The following is a 22343-nucleotide window of genomic DNA, read 5'->3' as shown; positions in this document are numbered from 1 at the left end:
GATGGATGGTGAGCTGATGCATGAAGGACCACGTCGGGTGATGGCAAATGCTTCGATAATTTCATGCGTGCGCTGGTCAGCGTGCTCTTGGATGACAGTGACTTTTCTAAAATAGGGGATGCATTTACACGACCTGCAATGCAGAGCAAGATTGCTGCTTTAATTTTGTTTTATGTTGTTGGCGTGCTCCCAGAGGCGATAATTGAGGCAGCGCCCGTTTGTCCTACGTAGGAGCCCCCGCACTTCAACGGTACTTCATAAACCACTCCTCTGATGCAGCTGGTGAGGGGCGCCTGGTGCTTCTTGTCGCAACCTTTTTCGTGGGGATTGTCTGGGTTGACCCTTCTGCGTAAGACGTTCAGGTTTCCTGGGGCTAAAAAAACAACCGAAACACACGGCTTTCCAGCGGCCTTCTTCAATCTATGAGACATCCCGCGCACATAGAGAATGACAGCCATTTTCGAAGTATTGATCTCGGTTTTGCATGCCTTCTTTCTTTGGCACATTTTCGGTAACATGTCTTCTGATAGCTGTTCCAGGAGGACACTCAGACAACAAGCCCACAAAAGCCGCCGTACCTGAACTTCAAAGGCCAGGTACAGCGGCAAAAGCCGCTGTACTCGGTTGTTTATGTTGTTTGCTTTTCGCCTTTAGTTCGTGATCAGACAGGTGCTTCGGCCGCGTTATCAAGGGGATTTTGTTATCAATGTGATCAGTCGGCCTTGAGAGAGGGATAATAAATGTGCCGCAGAAATTAGAGGAAGGAATAACTACGAAACGGGAAACCTGCTGTTGGTGCTCCTTCCGTACCATTATCAAGGTGATGCGCTGTCTCTTTGGGTTTGCGACAGGCATGCAGTTGCTTTCAATCAGCTTATTTGAGGGCGATCCTTTAAGGATGTGGGTGGAAGCGCAGTCAATTAGTATTTTTCGTATTCCTTGAGGTTTCTCTGCCAGTCGGAAAAAAATATAAACAACTAGTACATCGCTCAAAACACCGCAGTTTGATTTCATTTGAGGGTGTCTACAAATGTACCATTGACACTTTGTTAATTAGGACAGTACTTCTCGAGTTAGATAATAATTCGGTCCGCTTTTATCCTTACTGCGTCTAGCTTGGCCTGTTTCTTCTTGATGAATTTTACTAGTTCAGGTGAATTCGAATGTCTCATCCCTCTCGTAATGCAGGGGCTACAACCACTCATCAAAATGAAGCATACAGCTAAGCATCGAACACGAGCCGAAGAAGAGGAACTGCGAAAGCAGCAATACGACTATGCGAGACGGCACATTACTAGTTGTGCCCCACCACCCCCCAGCAGGCTTTCACCTTCACGTGTTAGAGGAGTGCAACATGGGGCGCTATAACGTGAGACTATTCCGAACTTTTCTATTCCAATTCTGCAATCAGCCTACCGCGATTGGTCAAAAACTTTTTTGGACCACCCCCACATCACCTGTCTGGCACGCGACCTAAAGAAAACCGCGATAGCTCCCCATCTGATATGATGTGTACACACTGATTATGTATAATTTGACCGAACAAAACAAAAATAGTTATTTCTGATTCGACGCCTTTTTGCCATCAGCCCTCGGATATTGGTCAAAACGTTTCGGGCTGCACCCACCTCACCTGCCCGTCACGTAACGTCAAAAAACCGTAAAAACTTACCGCGTCTAAGTGACGCGTACGCGTTAAAGATGCATTATTATGCCGAACAAAACTGAATTTTCTTCGGAACAGCCGCAGGCTGCGCCGTTCCGAAAGGAATAAAAGATGGCTGCCGCCAATCGCTCCGGCACTGGCTACTCGCCCCTGCCGGAGAGCATGGGTTTATTTTCGTGTAATAAATCTTTTTGCGTGGCCGCGTAACGTCTTCGAGAACTTTCGGCACGTTTACGACCTCGTTCTGTCAACTCTTCTTGGTGAGGATCCGTTTTAGCGTCATTCTTAAGCTTCCGCTGCATGCCGCCGCGATTGTCGACGAGCCACCGCAAGCTAAGTAAGAGAAAGCGGACCAATCGCAGACGCCGGCGCCACCCTCTTCATCCGTTTATCAATTTTCAATGCAGTGGCTCGGCCCCATCGAATCCCTCTCCCCTTAAGCGTGCTCCTCGCCTCTTGTGAGCCAATTAGATAAGACAAGCCGCTCAGTGCAGGCAATGTTTTTCGTTTTTCAAACAAACAAAAGTGACCTCCTATGAAGGAGGGGAGCATTTGATTGGTTTGTTCAGACAACCCTGCGGGTGACCTCCCGATGCTTGCGTCAGCGGTTACGCGAATTTGACGTCAGGAGATTGGAATAAAAACATATTGGAATTGTTTTGCGCTCTACAGCCCATGCTGTCAAACTTATTTTTTCTTCTTTGCTAGAAGTCCTCGGTATCTTGTGTGCACTCGCCTGTACAGGCCTGAAGAGGCCTGTAGTATTTGTAAATAAACGACCATCCTAGTTCAGTGGTAGAAATTATATTTGCTGCTCGAGAACTGAAATTGTTCGCGCAAGACACAGCATATGAACAACCACTCAGATTGCGGCCAAAGCAATCTTAACACGGCATCGTGTGAGCCGCCGTGAGCACACTCACTTTAGGGTCTTCCAGGTGCAAGGCGGACAGGTTGCTAATTACGTTTGTTTCGTTTTAGCTGGTTTTTTCAGTCCAGCAAGCGTAGACAATGTGCAGCAAAGCACATTCTGAATGGGCGCCCACAGGGACCTCCACCAGTGCGATGACGGGGCCTACTCACGTTAGGTGACCACGCTTTGCTTCTCCGCTATGCATTAAGCGGTTCGTCTTGTGTTCCGAACTCTCTTGGTGCACTCTTTTCCATTGCGAGCAGTGGGGCTTGCAGACATTTACACTGAAGGTCGCCTCGCTAACACCTCAAAATTTCGTTTTGTGGTGTTTTTACACTTAAATTTACACTCAAAATTTCATTTTGAGTGTGAATTCGCCGCCTGTTGCACTTCAGCCTTTTCACGATTTAATCTTCCAAGGCAGGAGAAAGATCACGTACTGTGTACTGTTCAAAGTAAATCCTGAGTTTGCCCTTGCGTACTCAAGACAAAGGCTTCGGCTTTGGTTATAGTCCCCCGAACCTTACCCTCACTCCCGCTCTCCTTACTGCATTACCCCTTCTTTATCTCCCCCTCCCTTTCACCGTTTCTTTATGTGTGTGTTCTCAATACCTCAACTGTCTTGTCACTTCTGCATTACATTTATTTTTCGTTGGATTTAGGCCAGTTCAGCCGGCTATGAAAAGCGCCATAATCGATAACTTCATGTTAAGCTCCTGCCAGCTGGGCTTCATCAACGTGGGGCGAAATCTAAACACACAGGTGCCCTTTCTCTTATCCGCATACCACAACGTGACCGGCGCAGGCGAAAATCAAACCCATATTCTCGTGCTCGGCAGCATGCGTCATGCTCTTTTATATAGCGTAATGCGTCATGTGGAGGGAACTCTTTAGTCAAGTTTATTTTCAGTTATAGTACGACACACATGTCAGTTTACAGCTGCAGAACAAACTGAAGTCCATTTTAGCGATATTTCTTACTCATCCTTTAGCTACATACGTAAACACATAAATAAGGCGCCGTTCTAATTTGCGAAACGGCAGTGCATTGACACTTGTTGGGAATAGTAGCTTGCCCCTTCTATCTGCAGGCAAGTTCTTTCCTCAGCCCAACTTTCAAAACAAACATCCTTCAAAAGCTGGCCGCCCATTGGCACACAGAATGCCGGAGCTGGTGGACGCGTTGAGCCTTCCATACACGCTCGCCGCTAGAGTATGCCTACTTTGGCCGAGCACAGCCGGCGTAGGCCACCTCTGATTCGGTGCTCTCGCTGACCTAAACATAACCCTGGCCCACTGCGGGAACTGTAGAGCGAGTGGCCCTTCGCAGCAGCGTCTGACCGCCCACGTGGCTCTTGGTGGCGTGCGTGGCGTGGGCTTCGCGAGTGCGCGAAGCAAGATGCGCGCGATGGCACCTGCGCGGTTCCCAAGCAGCTCCGTCCACACACTGTGCTCGACGAGTACAGGACGCATGAAAGGTTCGCAGCGGTTCTTGTTCCGTTTTCCTGAGAGTCAACTCGAATGCGCTATCGAGACCGCGTATACCTATAGCGCACTCCACGTGAAATCAGCTGTTCTATGCACTGCAGCACTTAAGAGTGTAAAATGGCCGCTGCCTCCCCTCTGCCCCACGCGCGGTCGTACACACACACACACGCACACACGCGCGCGCGCGCACACGCAAGCGGACACGCCACGCACGCACAATTACACACACACGTCAGGTATAAACACGCGATTATCCGCTGTGACTTCACTGGTCTACCTCTCCGCCGTATACTTCTCTGTTGGTTATCTGGAGTCATTGATAAAACTGATAATGACTCCTTTAACTCTGCCACCTTTCTACTTCCTCAAGTGGAGGCACCTCCATGCAGTACATTGCTACAATATTCAAATATATTTCTCCAAAAATTGGGACATGGGGTGATGGTCTGCACAAATTCGTATGCTGGCGAAGGTCCGTCTGTGCCCCGCCCATGCCTTTAGCGATATTGCAGTAGACGCGCAGAGGTCTCTCCCCTTCCTTCTGTCTTGTCTTCACCTGCTCTTTGGGATGAAAAGCCGGATGCGTTTTCTACGCTGCAAACAGTACACAGCACCGACCACGCTCTCGTTTCATTATTCTCACGTGCGCAGAGGAGCAGTACAGGTGTACGAGCCTAAATTACGATGAGCGGCCATTGAAAAAGACCTTTTTTTGCGTTGTGTGCGTGCCACCTCCGCACGCTCCTGTTGGATCTAAGCTCCACCTTTCACAAACCTGATGCCAAATGTATGACGCGGGAAAGCAAGCAACATCTTTTTCTCGTCGTTAAGTTGAAAAAACAAACTAATTCCACCACTTATAGAAAATAGGACAGACTGCGGTGACGTAGCTCGAGCAGCAAACATCCTCGCCAAGGAGAGTTCGTGTTACGGCACCACTGCGCCCGGCAACGCGCTCACTTAACACAGCACCACGCCAGATGACCGAGAGGCGCGAAGCCGGAAAGCAGCTATGAGGCATCTTATAAGGCACAGGCGCCGAATGAACAAAGCTTTTCGTTCGTAAGCGCTATCTCCCGGCTGTCTTCGCTAATTATAGCTGTGGGCACGGCGAAAAGGCAAGAAGCCGAGCGTTAACCACGCGCCCGGCATTCTTGTCCCAAGTGGTTTTACTGCCGATCGTTGCTGCTTCTAGGAGGTCGCCGAATGACATCAACGCTTCGTATGCTTGGGTAACAAGCGACTGATTCACCCGTCTTGAAATCAACTTGACTGCAGGTTCTCGGCAAGACATGGGCAGCGCGTGCGTGACATCGGCCAATCCCGCACGTATGAAAGAGCCGCTTCAATCTGCATTCTTCCGTGCATGGGCACGGCGAAAACGCAAGAACGGAGCGTTAACCACGCGCCCCGCATTTTTGTTCCAGGTTGACTGTGTTTACTCATACCACACCGATGAAATCGGTCGCGTTGTTGGGCCGTGCCCACGGATTTTGCTGGCTTTAGCGTACGAGCAAGGTCGATCCAAATAGGCCGCGAAGCTACGGGCGAAAAGCTGTTCAGAACAGTCTCCGACATCAGTAACGGTGGTTATGGGAGCAGCGATTGAAGCGAGACTATATGAGGAGGGAACAAAGATTGGAAAAGAAAAAGGCGTTTTTCTTTTTATTAAAGCGAGACACGGTTAGATTAATTCAAAGAAAAGAAAATTTCAATCCAATTTTAAGTGCGCGTGACGAGAAACGATTTCCCTATTTTACTTCATCATTACCAATATATACCTTTTTTCAGCGCCCACTATAAGAAGAGTCATTCACGCCGCTGTCACTTGCAATGCCATGCATCTCTTGAAATGTGCAGAAAGGCACGTAGTTCACCTGTTACAATGCACGTTGTGTTCTTTTGTCTGAGTTTGATGGCGCGGGTAGCTTAATCGTTTCTTAACCTTTTCAGTCAGAAGTACTGAGTTACGACCGCCAGATATTTATTTACTTTTTTCTTGCGGCTGCGCTAGCCGATGGGCTTGGCGTCCTACGATGAGACCAGCACTCTACACCCAAAGCTTCTGTCGGCCTCCAAAAGAAGTATGCTCTGTGCAGAGGTACGATTTCGATTTCGACACCCGTACGGATGATCTTTTACTGCAACGCCTTCCGCGCTGAAAGATCGGGAACCCCATCAAGTGGAACGGCGAGGAATTTGAATATACAGCTGTAATGGCAAGCACCAAAAGAGACTTCGCGTCTTTGAGAATAAAATGACGTCACTTCTGTTTTTAAGGAATGTGGCATCAGTTATCATTTTTATTCCGCCGGAAGTGTTCCTTCCTCACACAGATGGCACTGAGTCCCATGAGCCGCCGATGAACCGCCATGTTTTGAATTTATAGGCTTCTATGCAAGCTTCGCTACCAAGTATATTTAGCTTCATACGAGTGTTACCACGTGTGCAAATTGTTACTTTGCGGATATGTGGAATTGAATCAGGGTTCTTCCACAGTTGATATGCTCCAAATGCTTCGACTGGACCAGCAGGCTATTAGAAGTTATTTGACTGAAGTTAAAAGAAAAATCCATGAAAATTGTGGATTCCTTCTCGGCTCGGGTGACCACGCTAGAAACAACTGTCAAAGACACAGCACAAAAAAGCGAATAATTTTGAGTTTTAACGATTCTGATGAAAAAATTCAACAAACATTTAAATTACAGCAGGCAATACCTACTGAATTCGAAGACCGGAGTTGGAGGTCGAATCCTGTGGTTTTCGGCATGGACGAACGAACAAATGAAAGTGAGGCTAAGTTGCGCCGCAGAGCGATCGAGACAGGAATATCGCACTGGTGAACGATAAACGGCGCGTTCATTCCCAATTCTATGCCTGGGATGACGTTCCGAACACACGCGTTCTTGTCCGGTCCTACACACAGCGCATAGCTTTCACTTAAGAACCTTGGTGCAGACTCTATTAACGCCACAAACATCGAAGTGGAAAAGCTGGAAATATTGCTTCTGTTCTACGACCCGCACTTGGTTGTTATCACAGAGACGTGGTTGCGTCATGGCGAAATTATTTTTCCCGCCTATCAGATACACAGGCGTGATTGAGGCACACGTGGTGGAGACGTCACGGTTATTTGTAAGTTCGGTGTCGACGTTTGTTGGAGAAAGCAGATTATTCATCGCGAAAGCCTATTTTTGAACGTCTCTGTAAATGCTTTCACATTCATGCTTTGTGTTGCGCATGGAGCACCTGAATTGTCAGATTAACTTCCTGAGCAATTTTATGACCATCTTCTTGTAAACCATGCACGACACGTAATTATTACAGGAGACTTCAACCTTCCAGCTATTGACTGGAATAATTTAGTTTACAGGCGGTCTAGGTAAATGAAGTATTCCTATACCAATGTTAGCTCTGGACTTTAACCGAATTGTTTGCGTACCTACGCCCAACAGCGCTGTTTTGGACATTTTATTTGTTAGTGACATTTTTTATACTGATATTAGTTCTTATTTTGATAATAGTACTGAAAATGGTTTAACAGATCACAAATTATTTTGTTTTTTCTTGGCCTCACTGAAGGCACATAGGCCACTCGAATAGCCATTCTGTCAGCATCAAAGACTTTGATCGCGCTGATGATACAACAGTCACAGATTAGCTAGACACCGCACTAAACTACAGCACGCATGACAGTGTTCATGTCTTGTGGGCACGATTTAAAAAGGCGGTCATGTTCACCACTGAACACTACGTCCCTTTTCGGAAGCATACAGAGAAACGATAAAGGTCCATGGATCTCTATACGGATATTACTCATATAAAAAGTAGGCTCAAGCGCTTTAGGAAACAGGAACGTAAGAGCCGCGACCTTACAGGATGTGAAAAGGGACCTTGCAGCTAAAGTAAATGAAGCGCAGTCACACTACCCTGACGTTACTCTTCCTGCATTCATTGAAGGGGACCCTGCTGATTTTTGGAGGTTTCTTGGTCAAAGCAATGAAGCAGTGAATAAAATTTAATTAGATGGCAGATTCGAAACTGACCGCTATTTAATGTCGCAAGCTTTTAATACGTATTTTGACGGCGCTTTCGCTCCTTCAAGTGCTTATGTACCCCAACCCGCTATTCTTAATGATAGGGACATTCTCATTGTAACAAGGGTAGGCTTTTTAATTATGCTGAGGAAACTGGGCACTAAGAAAAGCGTAAGACCAGATCAAATGCCAAATACATTCTGAAAGCGCTACTCCACATGGTTAAGTGAATTTCTGGCAAATGTCTTTAATGTCTACTTCAGTAATACTGAAGTTCCAGATGACTAGAACATTGTACGTATGGTGCTGGACCATAAAAACGGAGATTAGTCAATAATTCCAAATAATAGATCAAGTTACACAACACTTGTTTGTTCCAAGCTACTAGACCATATCGAGTCTCACAGTATACAGTGCTTTTAGCGGATAATAATGTCTTATCTCCTGGCCAGCACGGTTTTCGGTTGGAAATTTCCACGCCAACACAACTGGTACCAGCTACTCGCGAATTCGCAGCAGTTCTCGATCACTCTGGGCAGATTGATACACTTCTATTAGTTTTTCTAACGCGTTTGACAACATTCTGCACAGTAAATTACTTTAAAAAAGGGAAAATATACGATTACCGCTTTATCTGATCAGATGGGTTGAGTAATATTGAACTAATAGAAAGCAATTTGTTCAATCTGGTGTTTATAGGATGCTCAGCGTCACTTCCAGCGTTCCCCAATGGAGTTTTCTGGGGCCATTACTATTTCTGACGTATGTAAATGATTTAGTACAAGTAATCCATGAATCGGTGTCTCTGAAACTTTTTGTGCCGATTAGATTGTTTTCAAAGAAATATCTTGTTTTGAAGATCATAATCTGGTATAACTCCAAAATCAAGAAAGGGGCTGACAGATGGAATAGCACACTGTGGTATAAAGTTTGTAAACAGGGATAAGGTGCCTCAGAAAGGCTGGCCAACGTTTCGATAGGAGGACCTACATTCGTCAAAGGCGGCCTCGTCATCCTCGGCATGTTAGTTTTAAAGGGTTAGTGCAGTGAAGTCACGTGCGGGTGTCGTCGCTGGGAGCCGGTTTTAAAGGGAGAGACTTCAGAGGAAACGAGCGCTGTCGTCCGACGTCTGTGAGCTTAGTTCCCAAGACGAGGGGACAAGAGCGGGAGAGTGGGAACGCGGGGAGAAAAGAAAATAAAGAAGGCAGAGGAAAAAAAAGAGGAAAAAAAAGAGGAAGCCAGGGCGACACCAAGACAAAAAAAGGAGAGAGAAAGAACAAGAAAGAGCAAAAAATTTAAGAAGAACGGGGGTCTGGGAGCGCGTTGGGGAGGCAAGAGGTTAGGAAGCATTCAGGGGTATCGTTGGCGGCATGTTCTTGTGGCATTAGAAGAGCCGGTCAGGCGGTCAGTGCGCGAGTAACAAAAAAAAACATGAGTTGAAATAGTGGCTTGAGTAGCATAGCAGCAATACGTCGAGTAATTTTGAAGTAGTTGGCGACGCGGAGTCTGCGGTGCGATGTATGGAGTGACTGAAAGGCAGCGGCACGGTCTTTAAAGAGGCATTGTCCCAGTCGCTCAACGTAGGCGTCGTTACGGCGGCATCCAGAAATGGCGATACCCTGGGTTGATGCGCCGAAAAAGGCATATTGACTTCGGAATGTGTTGGTGACGGGGTTTCAGGAATACATATATCAAAAAAAGGAAGGGAAAAGAGAGGGGGGGGGGGCTGAAACCGGAATAAGAAACAGGAGGATGACGTGCGCAGAAGCGGGAGGGTGCAAGTGTACATAGGAGAAGGGGGTCGTACAGTTGATATAGACGTAAAAACCTCAAAGAGTATATTACATTGAGTAGTAGGCAGGAAAATATTTTTTCGAAATGGAAGAGTAGGTTTGGTTAAGAATTAAGGTTAGCTGGTGGCATAAAGTGTTTTGTGTCTTGGATGATGATATGACAATTTCAGATTTAAATTGCCGCTTTTAAAAATCCTAAGTTGCCGCGTGCCAAATTAATTCCCGTCGGGTGTAGGCAATTAAACTTGTGTATGAGGTATGATTCCGCATATTTCCTTTCGCGAGGGGAACGGAAATTTGTTTGTAGTATATAGAGCCTTGCTTTGTCGAATATATGGCCATGTTCATTAAAGTGGCTGGCTACTGCTTTAGGTAAATTGTGTTTTGTGTCCGCGCGGTGACCGTTTAGTCTTGTATGAATTTGTTGTCCAGTCTCACCTATGTATTGTTTGCTACAAGCGGCGCATTCTAGACAGTAGACTACGTTGCTTTATGTGCAGGTGAGAGCCGAAGTTACCTTGTGTGCGTAATTCGACGCTGTACTTTTTACTGTATTAGTAGACTGAGTATGTTCGCATGTAGAGCACCTGGGACGGCCACAGGGACTGGTTCCCAACTTCCTCTTTGTCTTTAGTTTGGCGTGGACAAGAACATTCTTAAAATTAGTGTTGCGTCTGTAGGCTACTCTGGGAGGGTCGGGAAAAATCTTATTAAGTTTCTGGTTGCTGGTGAGAATTGAGTAGTATTTACTGAGGATGTTATTCACGTTTGGGAGTGCGTTTGAGAATTTAGTAGTAAGAAGAGGCGTTGTTGTTCTTGTGATCTTCCGGTAGGGCTTGAGGACCTCGGCTCGATCAAGTTTGGTTGCAGTGGTGTAGGCTGTTTGAAGGTCACTGTTTGGGTGGTTCGTGTTAGATAGGGTTTCTTTAAGGTGATCGAGTCTATCTATGTAGTCTTGGTTTTCAATGGAAATGCGACGTAGTCGTGTGGCTTGGCCTTTAAAGATGCCTTGTTTGCAATGTCTGGGATGGTGGCTGGTATATTCTAGGTATACTGTTGTCTGTTGAAAGGTTTCCTATACAGCGTTGTCTTCAGCGTGCCATTGTCAATGTATAGTGTTGTGACCAGAAAGCTTATGCGCTCAGTTGAGGATTCTGATGTAAATTTTATTGTTGGGTGAAAAGAGTTTAGAAATGCTACATATTTATCTAGACTGTCTTGACCATGTTCCCATATTATGAGTATGTCATCTATGTATCGTAGGTATGTGTGGGCCTTGTCAGTGCAGCGCGATAGGAAATCTGTTTCTAGAATCCCCATAAATATGTTCGCGTAGGTTGGTGCAAAAGGCGTACCCATGCTTGTACCACGTATCTGTAGATAACTCTCCTCAAATTCGAAGTAGTTATGTGTTAGAACTAATTCAAGGAGAGACAAGTAGACTTCAGTAGAGTGTTGTGCATTGTGTTTAGACAGCGTTTGTTTTATTGAAGATGGACCATCAGGGATTGGAATGTTGGTGTACAGCGCCGTCTAGTGTTGCGAGAATTGTGTTCGCGGTTCGAAGGGGAAGTCGGAGAGAGGCGTCAAAACCTGTCGTAGTGTGCGGCAGAGTGCGACGGAAATTACATATACGGCGGCTCCTCTATCTACAAGTGCCCGGACGGCGATTCCTTCGACAGACACTTCAACTACGTTGGCTGGAGAGGGACGAGGACTTGGGCATTGCGACGTGGACGCAGTTTGTGCCTCGAGAACTGCGGCCATCAGTTTTTCTGCTCGGTGGACACGGGACGGCGCCACGTCGGAGAAATCGAGCGACGACGGGGAGATGGTGATCGGCGAGTAGAGGCGGTTGGGCGGTCAGGGAAAAAAGGAAGAGGTAGGAAGACTGGAAGGCGAAGAGGAAAACGGAGCTGGGAACGGTGGCGCTCGCCGGATGTTCCGAAGAGGAAGCATGGAACGACGGCAATGGCGCGCCACGTGACCAGCACCACCACAAGCAAAGCATATTGGGCTGTTATCGAAGGTGCGCCACTGGTGGGGGTAAGGTCCCAGTCGTGGTTGAGGAGTCGCAAAATGCTGTCGGTCGTGAAGCGGCATAGATGGCGTAGAAAATGTTGGCGGTCGATGCATAGAGGACGACAAGAGCGTTTGTGGACGAGATCGGGAAACTGCTTCAGCGTAAGTGAGAGGTGCAGTGAATGGTGTCTGCTCAGCGGCTGGAGGAACGGCTTGAGATACTTGCTCTTGAATGAAGTCGCGGATCGTAGGAGGCAAAGCGGGTGGTGCTTCCGGGACAGAAGATATCAAAGATAGCTGCCGGGCCACCTCTGCGCTAACGAATTCTTGAATTTTTATGAACAGATCAGCATGGTTTTCGTCGATTCCAAGGCTTGACAGAGAATCGGCGGGCGGAGTGGGACGTCGGGTGTGAAGCCGTTGCCTGCGCAACTCGTCGTAACTCTGGCACAATCCTATCACTTCAGCGACGGTGTGAGGAATCTTCGATAATAACATTTGGAACGCGTCGTCCTGAATACCCTTCATTATATGTTTGATCTTCTCCTCCTCTGGCATCGACGGGTTCACCCGTTTGCAAAGGTCAACAACGTCCTCGATATAGCTTGTGAAGTTCTCTCCGGCCTCTTGGGATCGTGTGCGCAAACGTTGTTCTGCACGAAGCTTTCGTACTGCTGGCTGACCGAAAACTTGGGTAAAGCTGGTCTTGAAGACCAACCACGAAGTGAGGTCGGCTTCATGGTTTAGAACCCATAGTTTCGCAACGTCCGTAAGATAGAAGGCGACGTTTCTCCACTTGGTAACATCGTCCCACTGGTTATGGGCACTCACTCGCTCATAAGCGGAGATCCAGTCTTCAACGTCTTTGTCATCTGTGCCGGAGAAGATAGGGGGATCTCGCTGACGCAAGGCACCGGCACAAACCAAGGTGGCCGGCGCCGTTGGAGGAGTTGGAGGAGTGCATGCGTCGTGGGGCATGGTGTGGGGTAGAGTGCGACACCGAAGTTCCAGGGTGGTCGAAACCCAGCACGTCCACCACTTGCTAAGATATTTATTAGCAACGGGGGCAGGCGAATGGGTAGCAGCCAGAAGCGTTCGGCAAGGACAGCAACTACGAGCTCATACCGGTAGCGATGGTGCTGTGGCGCAGGCAGGTTACTCTTCTTCGTGTCAAATGGCATTATCAGACTGAAACTGGAGTATGCATTCATTGTATGGGACCCGCACACTAAGAAAATATACAGCGCTTAGAAAGACTTCAAAATAAATTGATTATATTTATATTTAACATATATAAAAGACTACACTCTCAGATTGAACTCATGAGTGCAAATTATATGCCTACATTAACTGTTCGCAGGAAAATAAGCCGCCTAAAATTCTTGCGAAATATTTTGTCTGGAAAGCTTAACATATTAGCACCCTTATTTCTAAAGTCCATTAATAGAAGAACAACACGCCACACTCACAAACACTCCCTAAAATGAATCTCTGCCAGCAGTGAAACTGTCAGAGGTTTTTTTGTGCACATTTTTGGACTGGCACTGTCTCCCGAATTTGTGTGCGAGGCTGCTAACTGGGAGACGCCGCTCCCATAGCCACGGTAATGGAAGTAGAGTCAGCACAATGCCGACGCGACGTGACTGCTTCGGCAGGTACCGGCCCGAGGAAGAGAAATTGCCCTCTTAGTCAAGCTGACAGCTAGGACACTGTGCTAGTACTCCTGCTCAAGCGATGATGCCTCAGATGACGAAGGCTTCGAAACGGTGGTACATCTCAAAGCTAAGAGAAGAAACATCAGCGGACGGTCTTCGTCAAGTAAGTCTACCGTCATGCCACAGCGAAGGCCATCGGCGCACACAATTCTTTTTGTGCCGGACACACCTGCCGACAACCTCAACCGCCTTAATGGACAAGCGATTTCCGTTTCTCTGGAGGCTCTTGTCCCAGGAGAAATCAAGGATATCAGAATTAATACTCGAAAGAACGTCCTGGCTTTTGATGTCCATAACCAAAGCGCAATCAATGCTTTGATGGCAGTAAAGCTCCTAGGCAACATCAATGTCCACTACCTCATTCCGCAGGACAACGAAACCACGGCTGGTGTCGCTTATAGTGTCGTTTAAAGGTCGGCCACTTTCGGCATGTGGTACGACCTTTCGTACCTAAACCACTTCAGTGCAGAAGGTGTCAAAGAATTGGACATGTGAGTGCTATCTGCCGAAATACAGCGACATGCCCACGATGTTCCGAACAACACGACACTGACACTTGCCGTGCAACAGAGCTCAAGTGCCCAAATTGTCAAGGCTCGCACGTAGCATCCTGAAAAGATTGTGCACGCCTAAAGAAAGAGCAGAAAATCTTGCGAATAATGGCCAGAAACGGATCATCACACAGAGATGCCTCTGCAGCGATAAGGCGACATCGCTCCCGGAAACGAAAGTCTACAAAACCCTCTTCCGGTTCAAGGGAAAAGTCTCGTCCTTCAACGCCGCCTCCTGTTCCATCTGTCTCCAGTAAGAGCACGAATGTCAACGATAAAAGTGACCCTGCTATTCCTGCTTCATCAAGTGAGGTGTGGCCAGCACTGCCGAAGACATGCCACGCGCCAGAGCCACAGCACATGACTCGCCACTTAACGTCAAATGTCACTTCTGTTGACCAAATACGAGACACTGATTCGCAAGTGATCGCTATGCTCAAATCCCTCACGAATGTCATGCGTCTACTACTGACAAACATGGACACTCCGGCTGCTCGTAGCGCACTGCAAGTGCTGGACGCGCTGACTCCAGTACTTGAAAGCATCGCATAGCACAATGGCCCACCCCTTGCTGCCATTCCACAAGGAAGTCAAGAAAGCATCTCTATAGCAGTGGAATGCCCGTGGTCTCAAATAAAAAAATTTCAGATTTTAGACACTATGTCTTCGAAAACCGATTTCCAATCCTTGTAATTTGCGAACCAAACGGGCAGAATGTTATGCGCATTTCTGGTATGAAGCATTCATGTCTTCTACCTGTGGTGATGTGAGCCAGGTAGTTGTATATATTAGATGTGATCTGACATACGTGTTGCACCCAGTCCCGCCTCACGACGACAACCAGTACGTTTGTTTAATTGTGAAAACGAATAAACTTACGTTCACACTCGTCGCTGTTTACATTGCTCCTTGAAGTGGCTTCGACTCTAAACGACTGCACGACGTGCTATCAGCGACACCCGGCCCTATGATTCACACCGGAGATTTTAATGCCCATCATCCACTATGGGGGAGCATGAAGATGGACTGCAGGGGAAGGAGACTAGCATCCTTTGCCAAACAGCACGACCTTTACTGCCTCAACGATGGTAGTCCAACATATTTACGCGGGCTTACACGCAGCAGCTGCGTAGACTTGACCCTGGTTTCTCGGCGTCTTGAACGAAACGTGCAATGGTTTCCAGACATCAAATCACATGGAAGCGACCACATTCCCACGTGCCTGAAGATCAAGGGACTATCTAAATGCCCCTCCACGACCCTCCGGAGAATTGACTGGTGGGCGTTTCGGTCGCACATGGAGGAAGTGTGTCAGCAAGGGAACCATGCAAGTCTGGAATACGAAATTCAAAAAGCCATTCAAGATGCTACGCGTGCTTTTCAGCCTTTCCCAAAATACGAAGAATTTGAAGCCGGACTGCAGCGACTACGAGCGATTCACCGGCGGGCTAAAAGAAGATAAAGGAGAACCAAATCCATCCATGATGTCAGAGAGGCAAGGCGGATGCAAAAGAAGATTCAACGCCGTATTGATGCACTACAATCTCAAAAATGGAAACGTTTCTGTGAGTCGTTGGATCCACGTCAGCGATTATCTCAGATATGGAGAACTGTGCGTGGACTTCGCATATCACCGCAACAGCGTGTTCCTTTAAAATCCTTCGCTTTGCACCAAGGTCGCAGCGAAATAGACATTGCTGAAGAATTTTGCTCAAGACTTGCCATTTCGCAGCTCCAACGCCCACTTACACCATGTGCCACTCCTGTGCCACGGGATTCCCGCATGGATGTAATGTGTTCGGTGGAGGAGCTTGAAGCGGCACTGGCGACGTGCAGGAGCTCTTCGTCACCTGGCCTGGACGGGGTTACCTATGCGGCGCTCGCCAATCTTGGGCAGAAAGCACAGCTCATGCTGCTAAACCTTTTCAACGAGTCTTGGCGCAACGGTTTGGTTCCACGTGAATGGAAATGCAGCCGCTTGGTTCCGCTTCTCAAGCCTGCTAAATCACCGTTAGATTTGTCATCGTACGATCCCATCGCTCTGGCCAGTTGCATAGAGAAAATAATGGATAGAATGATTTTGACTCGCCTGGAATGGTACCTCGAAAATTACAACGTGTACCCAGATGCCATGGCTGGCTTCTGGCGTGGGCGCTCATCCATAAATAATGTCATCGATTTGGTCACGTTTGTTCAACATCAAAAACGTCTGAAACGACTCACTGCGGCATTATTCCTTGACATAAAAGGCGCCTATGATAATATAGCACATTATGCCATTATAGAGGCTCTGATTGATGCTGGAATCGGTGGCCGCACTTTTCAGTGGCTGTGCAGTTATTAGACCGACAGGCATTTCTTCGTGATGACCCAGGATGGCGCCACGACTCAACACCCAACGTTCCGTGGAGTACCGCAGGGCGGAGTGTTGAGCCCTAAGCTATTCAACCTAGTGCTCGTTGGCCTAGTCAGATGCTTGCCCAACACAGTTCAAGTATAAATCTATGCCGACGACATCTGCATTTGGGCGTCTGCTGTAACACGACTGCAGGTACGAGCACGGCTACAAAAGGCAGCTACCTTAACATCACTGTACTTGCGAAAACAGAACTTAGAGCTGTCTTCAGAGAAATGCTGCCTTGTTACTTTCACTCGGAAGGCAAAGAAGCGTTACTCTGTAAGTGTCAACGGACACGCAGTTGCAAATGCACGGAAACACTGCTTTTTAGGGGTAATTATCGACCGCGACCTATCATGGACCCCGCACGTTTCATACCTAAAGAAGCGGTTGATGACTGTAATACATCTCCTCAAATTTCTCGGCGGAAAGTCATGGGGCACATCGGTGCGGTCAATGCTGCAGCTTTATAATGCCTTGTTCCTCGGTTTCGCAAGATACAGCCTCCCTGTGCTTGGTAACACCTGCAAAACAAACCTGCGTGTACTCCAGGGACTACAAGCTTAAGCCCTAAGGACGTGTCTCGGTCTTCCGAAGTGTGCGTCTACAGCGGCAACGATTGTCATAGCTCGAGATCACCCAATATCAACGTACTTGGTAACCGACGCTCTCAGAGCGCATATTCGCCACGTTGCCCGACTACCTTCTCACCATCTTGCCGCTCTACCCTCAGAAAGGTCACACGCAACTATCAGTCGTATAATTGTTGCCAATCGTACCTCATTGCCATCGAACTACAGGCCTGCAGCAAGACCATCCTCGCCTTTATGGTGCCTGCACAGACCTGAAATACGCCTCACCATCCCAGGAATCACGAAGAAGGCTAACATGCCGTCGTTTGCCCTGAAGCAGGCCACATTAGAACTTTTACATGAGGTGCACAGTGGCCGCGTACACGTTTACATCGATGGCTCAGTCACATCTGCAAGTACAGCTGCTGCTGTGGTGATACCAACAAGATCCGTCAAAATAGAGCTAAAAACGTCACATGTATCATCAACGACAGCTGCTGAACTGGTAGCCTTGCGTGCGGCTCTTCATTTCATTCAGGAGGAACCACCCCATGCATGGCCAGTCTTCTATGTTTCCAAGGCAGCCCTACAGAGTATACTCTCAGCACTGCGCCATGGATCACATGAACAGCTCGTCGCAGAGATCAGAGAAGTATACCATCGCATAGTTGACGAAGGACACGATATCATATATCAGTGGTTGCCTAGTCACTGTGGCATACGTGGCAATGATCGAGCAGACGCAGCTGCCCGATCTGCACATAACGGCGTCAGCTGCGTTGCCATTCCTCTTTCGAGAGCCGACGCAGCGAAAAAACTTGCCGTACTTGCACACGACCTGACATTAGCTCAGTGGAATTCATCCGATTTCACAAGTGCACACCTACATACCCTGGACCCTAATTTACAACTCCGTATTCCACCCGAGCTTCCACGACGCGACTGCTCCCTTCTAGTTCGTCTATGGCTTGGAGTAGCATTTTCAAATGCGTACTTCTTTCTTATCGGGATGTCCAACAGCCCACTTGGTGACTTCTGCGGGTGCAATGAAACAATCGCGCACCTTCTTTGCGAGTGCCCTCGTTTCAACCCGCAAAGAGCAGTACTCTCAACCACCCTATACAATCTGGACAAGCGCCCAATGACAGAAAACAAGATCCTTGGAAACTGGCCTACGCGAACATCAGCGCGATCGGCTATGAAGGCGCTGCTGCGGCATTTAAAAGACGCTAGACTTTCTGACAGATTGTGACTTCACTGTGTGACGCAGGATTGTACGGTGATACTGCATAACACTAGGAACGCATTTGCGGGCTGCGTGACAGTGCCCACAGAAAGTTTGTGTGTACGTGCGTGTGTGTAGCTTTTTTTTTAATCCTTCTCTCTCTCTCGTCTTTCGCATCCCCTTGCCCTTCCCCCAGTACAGGGTAGCCAACCGGAGATAATCTCTGCTTAACCTCCCTGTCTTTCATTTGCCTTTCTCTCTCTCTCTCTCTGCTAACTTTGACAAAACCCAACTGAATTTTTCTTCTTAAATGTTGTCTCATTAAACATTGCTGTAACACTTGACCGGCTTGGTACATTTGTCTTGCTGTAGGAGTTTGCTGTAAATAACTGTAATTTTTGTCTTGCCTCATCAAAAAGTGCTGTAAGATTTGTCCTGCGCTAGTATCGTTGCCAATTGTTTCTGTGCTCTTCTCCTTTGTCATTGCATTGTAACGCCACTCCTGCTTGGGCCATGAGGGCCTTCAGTATTGTGAAATAAATAAAATAAATAAATAACTATTTCGAGCTTCAGGATTGGCTGAAATTTTATCTTACGAGTAGTTCTAGCGTAAAAACCTTTTCAGAATGCGGGCCCGGGGCCAAATTCACAAAACACTTCGGTCGTAAGTGCCCCTTTGCCATCGGCTGGCGGCTGTAGCCAATACTAAGTACACTATCCCGATCGGCTGGCACCAATTTCTAAGAACAGTTTTAGCGTAAGAAGCTTTTTTTTTTTTGAATACGGGCCACGATTCGGTAAACATTTAGTAGCGCCTCTGCAGAGGCGAGGCGTTTTTCATTCATCTTATTCTCTTTTTATGACAAATGCGGCTTTGCGCACGCAACAAGAAGAAAATGACATCGAAAACAAAAACACGAAGAGATGGGCATAACGCAGCGGCAGGTGTTCTTCGTTAACGGCAACTTTGACGCACAGAGCTTACACGGAGCGTGTATTATTCATGAGGAGCAGCCGCAGTGGAGCAGCTGCTGATGACTCGGTGTTGGGAAAGATAAACAAAATGAAATGAAATTTGTGCCACCCCTGTCGCCACTTTGCATTTAAGCTTTTTTTTTTTTTTTCATGCGTCGGGCAAGCAATGCAAAGCAAGCAGGCTGCAAAAAAATTTAAACGCAGAAAGTAGCCAATGGTGTCAAAGCACATCTAAAAAGCGGAGCAAAGATGCTTCGAGGCTGAAATAAAGAAGGCACGCACGGATATCTTTTGGTAGGTAAAATAATTAATTCAAAACGAATAGCTTCTCACGACGCCTCCATCCGTCGTTCGCCTAAGGCCACCACGTCGTCGCAGTCACAGCCTAATTTTCGGAAGCGCGGAAGGAACTTTGCGAAGTGGCTGCCGGAGACGAGCGGATGCTTCCGGGAGCATTGCGGATGCGATGCTGTAGCGCTGGCGTACAGCAGCGTCCACTCTCTCTTCCCCTCCACCGGAAGCATACCGCTTCCTCCGCTACAGGATGCAGCGACTGAGACTTGGCCGTTTGTGGATATGAATGCGCGGGAATCTTCAGCATTAGCCATTTCATACCGCAAGACGCCGTCGCGAGCTGTCTAGGTGCTTCAGTGCCGTTTTTTTTTTTCATCATGCCTGGCGAATTTTACATGAATATACGTGAAATTTCCAACTCAAGCTACCGGAGTGTAACGATGAATATAGAACCTATTGTGCAGGCATGGTTAAGTGTAATCACTGTTTTCATCTGATTTACATGCGATTGATTAGTTAATGCATAATTAGCTGATTTACGGCTATGCCAGAAGGGACCGGAAAGTAAAAATAAAGGACAATGCGTTGACTACTGGCGATGAAATCAGTTGTTTGTTTGTTGGTTTGTTTTGTTGTTTGTTTGTTTCTTTGTTTGTTTGTTTCACCTTATTGACTGCATTAAGCCACAAGACTGGTTAAGCAACGAGGATCTCTGAAATATAATTTGCAAATCATGAAGATGCACGAGAGAATACAAAAAACAAATGTGAACTATCCTGTTTTCCCTAAGTCGCCCATCGATGACGAAGACGTCAAAGTTGTCTTGAAGACTTTGTAAGGGTACTCCAGCAAACGGAAATGGCAACCAGAAAGAGATCGTCAGGCATTATGGGCTGACTACATCTCTTTTTTTTTCGTTTTCATTTGAATTAAGAACACACACAACGCAACATAAAGCCTTAAAGTAACGCATTGAGAGCAGTATCTCGCCGAAAAATTGCAAGTGTCTTCATAGAGTGGGACGCACATGCAGCACTGGCCCATGGTCAAAGCACATATGTTGTAGCTCAAGAAGCAGACACTGGGACGGTCATGTGGAGTCTAAATCATTTGCAATAACCTATTAAGTGTGCTCTGTCCTCTCGTACATTGCACCCAGGGTACATTGGTGTTTCTACACGCTTAGTTACGCAAGAACCATTTCGTATATAAGTAACGTCATAGACGCCGACTATGCGCGGGCTCCGGACCCTTCCGAAGGTCTCCCGGGGCGGCGGGGGGGGTGGGGGGGGGCGCAGAACCCCCCTCCGAAAGTGTGATTACCAGAGTTTTGTCCCCCACATCATTGGAGGTTTCTTTTCACTTGCCTAAACCTTTTCACATCAAATTTTATTGTAGCTAGTAGCTTACTGCATCATTGTTTGCGCGGACGTGCGCGGCTTTCATTTCATACTTTGTTTTATTTCTCTAAATCCTGAAACTAGGAGAAGCGCATTAAAAGCACCAGCGGCGGCTACCTCATCTATATCATTTCACTTCAACATTTTCTTTATTTCCACTTTGACCACCATGCACACACACAGTATGTTTAAATATATACTCAGGACAAAGATTATTATGTTTTTTAAAGAAAAGGAGCCAGCCAACTAACGATTATTCTTATAGTGCCGGATAGCCCGTTTCTAGAGAAAGAATGCATTGCTGTATGTTCGCCTCGCCTCTAACCGCCTTGCGTGCTTTTTTGACCCTGGAAAAAACCTACATACTTCAGTGACCGCTTCGGGAAAGTATTTTATCAACGGCGTGTTAAATGTACGTGAATAATATTGTTACGTGTAGCTGACGTACGAGTCTATTTACAATATATTTACACGTAGACAAACGGTGGCAATGATGGCGACGCGATATCAAGCGGTGGCGACGTCGTCTTCCTTCTCCTCAGTGCAGCCACACTGTGGCAGCTGTTCCGTAGCATCACGCCCGGCAGTAGAAGCGCCGTCCCGGTGCTTAATCTACACATCCGCGGCGAAAGGTGTGTGATATGGCTTTAGTCTCGCCACGTGAACGATGTCACTTGCAGCCGACGATGACGCTGAGAGGCTGGCGGGGATGACTTCATACGTGACATCGGTCACTTGTCGCACCACAATAAATTTCAGTATTGCTCCTCTATCGAGTAGACAGTGCTAAGGACTCATGAAAAAAAGAAAAAAAGCTCTCCTAATAATTTACATTTATTAGAGCTGGAAAGATCATCCACTTGAATGCAGAGGTCATAAATATATATAATTCACTCAGCAACCGAAATGAGCTGAATTCACTCGACATGAGAGTGGATAGCAGTGATGCGCAGCAACCCTTATAATCGGGTCACGGTAAAAAAAAAAGAAAAAGAAAGAAGAAAAGACGCTGCAGTTTTGTCTGAAAGGCGAAGCAGTATTAGTGATAGCGAACTATAACTCAATTACACGAGGGAAGATTTTTAACATTTGGGCACACAAAGACACTTGGTTGCGCTATTTATAAAACTGCATAGTCTATCCAGCAGCGTTCATCCTGTCACCTGTCCTTTTCCTTCATACCCGAACTGAGTTGCGCTAAAGCAAGACACGAATATAGTGCACAGTCTATGGTGCGCATTTTTATTCGTCGTATGCTCTGTTAGTTTCTCGTTAACGCAATTCACGCTGTTCC

The sequence above is a fragment of the Dermacentor andersoni genome, chromosome 1 (assembly GCF_023375885.2).
Source record: "Dermacentor andersoni chromosome 1, qqDerAnde1_hic_scaffold, whole genome shotgun sequence".
NCBI classification, from domain to species: Eukaryota; Metazoa; Arthropoda; class Arachnida; order Ixodida; family Ixodidae; genus Dermacentor; species Dermacentor andersoni.
The sequence above is the reverse complement of the archived record's forward strand: the minus strand, read 5'-3'. Positions refer to the sequence as shown.